The sequence below is a fragment of the Tachysurus fulvidraco genome, chromosome 1 (assembly GCF_022655615.1).
Source record: "Tachysurus fulvidraco isolate hzauxx_2018 chromosome 1, HZAU_PFXX_2.0, whole genome shotgun sequence".
NCBI classification, from domain to species: domain Eukaryota; kingdom Metazoa; phylum Chordata; class Actinopteri; order Siluriformes; family Bagridae; genus Tachysurus; species Tachysurus fulvidraco.
Genome location: NC_062518.1, coordinates 16,387,390 through 16,395,791, shown reverse-complemented (window position 1 = coordinate 16,395,791; position 8,402 = coordinate 16,387,390).

Genomic DNA, 8,402 nt, shown 5'->3' with positions numbered 1-8,402 from the left:
GTTGCTTGTATAGCTAGATTTGTTTTGTTTTGGGTATTTTTTTGGGTGGGGGGCGCACGGTGGCTTAGTGGTTAGCACGTTCGCCTCACACCTCCAGGGTTGGAGGTTCGATTTCCACCTCCGCCTTATGTGTGTGGAGTTTGCATGTTCTCCCGTGCCTTGGGGATTTCCTCCGGGTACTCCAGTTTCCTCCCCCGGTCCAAAGACATGCATGGTAGGTTGATTGGCATCTCTGGAAAATTGTCCGTAGTGTGTGTGTGTGAGTGAATGAGAGTGTGTGTGTGCCCTGCGATGGGTTGGCACTCCATCCAGGGTGTATCCTGCCTCGATGCCCGATGACGCCTGAGATAGGCACAGGCTCCCCGTGACCCGAGAAGTTTGGATAAGCGGTAGAAAATGAATGAATGAATGAATGTTATGAATCTGGCTGCAGAAACAGAAGACAACAAGTTTTCCTCCTCGTTATATGATGACGCTTAAACCTTCACTGTGGCTTGAACGTCAGATGAAATCGTGGACGTAGAAGGTGTTGAATAGTTGTGTAACGGTGACCAGAGTAATGCACTTATTTTACAAATTGTTCATTTCGATCCTGACAAGAATGTTTTAACGTTTTTTCTTTTACGGAACAACAGAAAATACTGAAGAGGTATATGGGACAATCCGAGAAGGAACAAAATGCTATGAATAATGATGGATTCATGTCTGTGTAGAGAGTAAGACAAAGAGACGAACACAGGTGTAGAGCAGACAAGAGAGAGAGAGAGAGAGAGAGAGAGAGAGAGAGAGAGAGAGAGAGAGAGAGAGAGATTAAAACAAAAATAGACAATGCTGCTCAGAGGGTTTCACTGCCTCTTATGGTCTGATTCTATTTCTGTCTGTCTCTCTGTGTCTGTCTGTCTGTCTCTCTGACAGACAGACTAATGAATCAATTAGAAAGGTAGAGAGAGAATGAGACAGTTCTGGTAATTAAGTGTGCGAGTGTAACACAATGAGACAGGACGAGAGCGAAGTTGAGAGTATGATTGAGATAGAGACAGTGAAACCAGACTGACAGAATAAGCTCCTTATAGTATACATGGTTGTGGTAACTTTATGGTTAAGGCATTAAATGACCAATCAGAAGGTTGTGGGTTTGAATCCCAGGTGCACCAAGCTGCTACTACTGGGCCCCTGAGTAAAGCCCTTAACACTTAATGCTCAGCTGTATAAAATGAGATAAAATTGTGAGTCACTCTGGATAAGGGAGTCTGCCAAATGCCATGAACGTAAATGAAAGAGAGAGACAGAAAGATAGCAAAATAGAGAGAGAGAGAGAGAGAGAGAGAGAGAGAGAGAGAGAGAGAGAGAGAGAGAGAGAGAAAGTGTGAGGCAGAAAATGTGTCTCACGCTTTTTGTCTTATAGAGTGAGACAGAGTGTAGGGGTGAGAGAGAGATAGACAATAGCCAGTAGAGTGCGTGATGCAGGAGAGAGACAGACAGCAATACACTGTGAGACACACAGGGTGAAGCCATAAACCAGTGAGACAGAACAAATCAGAGAGTGAGACAGATTGAGAAAATAAATCAGAGAGATAGACGAGTGAGACAAAGAGAGAACTCCTAGTGTGAAGGTCTCGGTAGAGTGTACTGAACGCGTGCTCTGTCGAGCGCTCTCTCCGGTCTACACCGGCTCTCGCGCACTCACACGGCCGCACGCGAGCGGACTGGAAAATTAATTCAGGCGGCGCGGAGGGGGGGCGCGCTGTGCATACTAATATCAGCGCGTGCAAGGACTCCGACAGCGCGCGGGCGCGCTGCGCACATGCGCACACACACACACACACACACACACACACACACACACACACACACACACACACACACACACACACACACACACACACACACACAGTCAAGGATGAGAGGCTGTGAAAGGCTCTGTGCGTGTGTGTGTCACACTGCGGGGCCTCTCTCAGCTTCTAACTGCTCTTTAATATCTCCTCTGCCGTTTCTCCCTAATGAGCGCCTAACGATCCTCGCGCTATTACGACCATCCTCTCGCACGCTCTCGCGCTGCCGTTACCGTTTACCAGCAGCCGCGGGAAAAAAAATAATAAGTAATAAAGAGAGGAAGCGCTCATCTGCATGCGAAAGGTCACGCGGCTGCTCCGGTAATTGGCTTCCGTCGCTCCAAAAGACAGGCAGACAGACAGCGCGCGCCGAGGAGCGGGATAAAGGCGCGCGGTCCGGCCTCTCACTTCACAAATCGCAGGTATACACGCGCGCTGGACGCCTCCCGCCACCGGCGCTGTTTGTTTTTGTTGTCGGTTCGTTAATTTTTATGTGTAGACAGGAGGCAGAGAGAGAAGACAGAGAGACAGACAGACAGACAGATGGCGAGACAGAAAACTCCCTGTTTTCCCAAGTAATAAAGCACTCTACATGCTCACACGCTCATGTCAGTGGCACAGCCAGTAAACCCAGGCACATATCATTACTGCTGCACCACCACATCTGTCTCACTACTGTATGCTAATGTGAACCTGTCTTACTGCTCCTGCACACAGACACATGCCCTGTGCTGACATCTGCTTCACAGTCCACACGTCTAACTTACACCTGTCTCACTGATTCAACTTTACCAAAGCTCAACTGTCTCACTGTGCAATTGTCTCACTGATGACCTGGTCAGTGCTCACCTGTCTGACTGATGACCTGGTCAGTGCTCACCTGTCTCACTGATGACCTGGTCAGTGCTCACCTGTCTCACTGATGACCTGGTCAATGATCACCTGTCACAATGATGACCTGGTCAGTGTTCACATGTCTTACTGTGCAATTGTCTCACCGATGACCTGGTCAGTGATCACCTGTCTCTCTGATGACCTGGTCAGTGATCACCTGTCTCTCTGATTTGATGTCTTCTACTTCCTCTTTTCTTCAATTTATTTGCACAAGCATTTGCACAACTGCTGCCATTGAATTTCTGAGATCTGGTTACCAGACAGCAACGTAAATAAAAAATCAGGTCTGTCTGTCTGTCTGTCTCACACAGACACCAGACACACACACACTCTCTTCCACCAGCCTCTTCAAGGTAGAGGTCCAGAGAATCGGGTCCCCGAATCCTCCCATGATGCACCAGTGTGTAATGGCGCTCTGATTGGACGTCTAAATTGTGTTAATATGAAATTATGGATGGCGAGAGTCATGATGACTTTCAACGGCAGACGACATTAGCATGCAAATGTTTCAATGTGGATCCAATTATGGAAAAAAAAAAGAAGAGATGAATCATTTGGGGGAAGGGCAAAGCAGCAATTAGAAAAGATGCAGTTAGGAGGACTTTTCTCAATGTCTTGATTTTCTCATAAATGTTTAATCGCCCTCACACACACACACACACACACACACACACACACACACACACACACACACACACACACACACACACACACACACACACACACGTACGGTCTTTCTTACTCTTCATTAGCACAATGAAAACACTAACACGGAAATTTTCACTAATAAAATGGCAGCCACAAAAATAACAAAATTGAAAAACTAGCATCACATTCCGCGATGTAAAACTGAAGAAAAATCTAAACTAACGATTTTAAATCTGATTATATACCAAAAAAAAAATCCCCAAACTATCTGCAAATAACGAGCATAGCTATAGTCAAGCTAGATCCAGTTGGCTATCACTAGCTGAAGTTCCACAGCGAATAAAGATTCGACAACAAACAAACACACACACACACAAAAAAAAAATCTATAGCCTGTTGCTAAGTCAGTGAGATGACTTTGCTAGTTCGACAAGACGTCTCTACGTATAGCTAGCTATTAAAGGTTGATAAATGTCATGATTTACGAAACGTTTATTCCCCACAACACGCTAGCGATTAAAGATCGTAGCTATTGTCTGACATCACAATCGGTTCTCTTCACACTTTCTTTTTAATGAAATGGAACTCATTAGCATGATGATATCGCGCATAACACATTTAGGGTAAATGCTGCCTAGTTATGGTGCTAGCTAAATGAATTAGTAGCTGGGACATTACAGGTCGATGACGGTAACTACGATGTGGCTACAGAGCTAGCGTGAAAGTGTAGCTAGCTAGCAAATACATCATTTGTTACCGTTTATAGGAATGTCTGGTTATCCGAACGTCTCTGTGCCTATCTCAGGCGTCATCGGGCATCGAGGCAGGATACACCCTGGACGGAGTGTCAACCCATCACAGGGCACACACACACTCTCATTCACTCACACACACACACACTACAGACAATCTTCCAGAGATGCCAATCAACCTACCATGCATGTCTTTGGACCGGGGGAGGAAACCGGAGTACCCGGAGGAAACCCCGAGGCACGGGGAGAACATGCAAACTCCACACACACAAGGCGGAGGCGGGAATCAAACCCCCGACCCTGGAGGTGTGAGGTGAACGTGCTAACCACTAACACACCGTGCCCCCCTTGACTTCAGCATCAAAGAAAAAAATTAAATAAAAAATAGAACACACCATACGTTAGAAATCAGTTGTCTTTGGTATAAAAAAAAAAGTCACATATATTTCCCCTGACTCAACTTCATATTGCCCAGACCCGTCTGTGTGTGTGTGTGTGTGTGTGTGTGTGTTTTCACAGCGTTCTCATAATGTACGACGAGCGAGTGCTGATCATTTGTGCAATTACTCCGTCATTATGTCATTATGTTACGAGGCGTTACATACGATAAGAGTTTACTTAAAAAAAGAGAAAAGATGTTTAATTTGCAGATCGTCTCACAGAGAGCTTTAAAAGCTAGACTGTGCTGAGTGAATAAAGAAGGCTAGCAAGAAGTATGTGTGTGTGTGTGTGTGTGTGTGTGTGTGTGTGTGTGTGTGTGTGTGTGTGTGTGTGTGTGTTTGTATTTCACACACCCACAGGCAGGAAACGTGGTGTTGTTGAGCCGGGGGCCTTTGGGGGGGGGGGGGGGGGGGGGGATATTGTTCTTGCTGCCTGCAGGTGAACAGCAGTAAACTGGCCTGCTGAGCGCGCCTGACACACACACACACACACACACACACACACACACACACACACCTCTCCGCCCACCAATTTCCTTCCCTCTCTCAGTTCGGCGTCTGCTCAGCCTCATTTCTTTCTGCTGCGCTTCCCGAGCACTCAGAGTCCTTCCCCTCCTCCATCTGCCAACTCTCTCTCTCTCTTTCTCTCTAACTCTTCATATCTCTCTCTCTCACACACTCACACACACACACGCACACTCACACACACACACACACACACGCACACTAATTCACTGTTTTTTCCCTCTCAAGCTGCCACTACTCTTCTCTTCTCTCTCTCTTTTTTTGGATTTGGCTTGTAGGACGCCAACACTGGGAATGTGACGTACGCAGGCAGCTTTGAAAACAGTGCGTGCATGTACACACACGCACACACACACACACACACGCACACACACGCACACACACACGCGCGCACACACCTCTCAGGGCATCAAGTGTGACGTACGTTGGCGGTGTTTGCTTGCTGCCTCCCTGCTTATCACAACTGTCAATCAGGGGCTGTGACACTGTCTGACACACACACACACACACACACACACACACACACACACACACACACACACACACACACACAGAGATGTGACCCACCATAACACACTCAACCCACACACCTGCCTGTGTGTACAAAAATATAATATATGATGTATTTTCTGATTATCTGTGTGTGTGTGTGTGTGTGTGTGTGTGTGTGTGGGGGGGGTGATAGTTATAGGTTCAGTAGTTTCAGTTAAACGTTTAAGTCCACTGAGATGTCGTTAGACACAAACATTAATGATTCAATTACACAAAAGCCTGTAAAATGTAGTTTAAATGATCTGGTTACAGTCACAACATGACTCGGCTTCCTGGTGATTATATCGTGAGGAGGTTTAATTAAAACACTCAGAGTGTCTTCTGTCTATAGGACACGACATCATAACACACTTTACTGACCAAAACACTCATCAGTTCTGTTCTGTCACCCCATCAACCACATGACCTCACACACACACACACACGGTCTCACACGCACACTGTCACTCAGTCACACACACACACACACACACACAATCACATGCACACACAAAACAGCCACTCACACAGTCAGTCACACACACACAGTCACAGACACACAGTCACACACACACACACAGTCACAGATACACAGTCACACACACACAATCACATGCACACACAAAACAGCCACTCACACAATCACATGCACACACAAACATACACACAAAGTCACAAACACAGTCAGTCACACACCACGTCACGATACAGTCACAGATACACAGTCACAGATACACAGTCACACACACACAGTCACACACACACAGAGTAACACACAGTCACAGATACACAGTCACACACACACAATCACATGCACACACAAAACAGCCACTCACACAATCACATGCACACACAAACATACACACAAAGTCACAAACACAGTCAGTCACACACACACAGTCACAGATACACAGTCACAGATACACAGTCACAGATACACAGTCACACACACACAGTCACACACACACAGAGTAACACACAGTCACAGATACACAGTCACACACACAGTCACAGATACACAGTCATACACACCCAGTCACAGATACACAGTCACACACACACACACACAGTCACAGATACACAGTCACAGATACACAGTCACACACACAGTCACAGATACACAGTCATACACACACAGTCACACACACAGTCACAGATACACAGTCACACACACACAGTCACAGTCACACACACAGTCACACACACACACACACACACAGACACACAGTCACAGAAACACAGTCACACACACACAGTCACAGACACATAGTGACACACACACAGTCAGACACACAGTCACACAGACACACACAGTCACACACACAGTCACACACACACAGTCACACACAGTCACACACAGTCACACACACAGTCACACACACACAGTCACAGGCGCATACACACACAGTCATAAACACAAACAGTCACACAGTAACACACACAGTCTCAGACATTCACAAACACACAGTCAGTCACACACACACACACAGTCACAGATACACACAGTCATACACACACACACAGTCACAGATACACAGTCTCACACACAGTCACACACACAGTCTCACACAGTCACACACACAGTCACACGCACACACAGTCTCACACACAGTCACACACACAGTCACACGCACACACAGAATCACACACACACAGACACACACAGTCACACACATACACACAGTCACAGATACACAGTCTCACACACAGTCTCACACACAGTCTCACACACAGTCTCACACACAGTCTCACACACACACAGAATCACACACACACAGAATCACACACACACAGAATCACACACACACACACACACACACACACACACACACACACACAGTCACACACATACACACAGTCACACACATTCTCTCTCCCTCCCTCCCTCTCTGTCTCCCAGCTCTCCCCCCAAGTTAATGAGCAGAAGACAGACACCGTTAGAGTATTAAGGTCAAGACTAACTTAGATTTTAGTTTTAATTCTTGTGCAGAAGTTAAAGTCCTCTCTGTACGTCTCCACACGCTTCTGTCTGAGCAACACGGCAGGATGTCCCTGCAGTAAAGTCCACATCAGCTGAAGGACTTCACAGTTCTATAATTCATACTCAATTCTAAAAAAACAACACAGTCTTAGTTTTAATGTCACGGCCAGACTTACGGTGTGTTACAGGTTACAGCATATTATAGCATGGCTTATGTCTCACTGGGACCTGATCGTCCTCACAGTGATCTAACAGCAGCGATCTCGCGGGGACGTTTGGCTGATCGCCAAAAGGAAACTTTTTTAAAAATTAAAAAGTGTAGCTTTAATAAGAAAAAAAAAGAGAGAGAGACAAAATGTTTCCTTTGAGTTAATGAGCTTAAGATCAGGGTTAGGTTTAAGTGTAGCAAGGATTAATTACTCACAGTAATCATTATGTCAATGGAAGGTCCTTACGAGGATAGAAAGCCCAACTGTGTGTGTGTGTGTGTGTGTGTGTGTGTGTGTGTGTGTGTGTGTGTGTGTGTGTGTATGTGTGTGTGTTTGTCTGCAAGACAGCCTGTCCTGGTATGTGAACACAGTGTTCAGATTTAAGGGGTGGGTGTGTGTGTATATATGTATGTGTGTGTGTGTGTGTGTGTGTGTGTGTGTGTGTGTGTGTGTGTGTGCGCGCGCGCGTGCACGTGTGTCTGGAGTACTTTTGGATTAATTGGCACTTTTAAAATGTCATGCAGGCACCGCAATAGAAAGGTGACCGAGCCTCAGAGAGAGCGAGTAAGTGTGTGTGTGTGTGTGTGTGT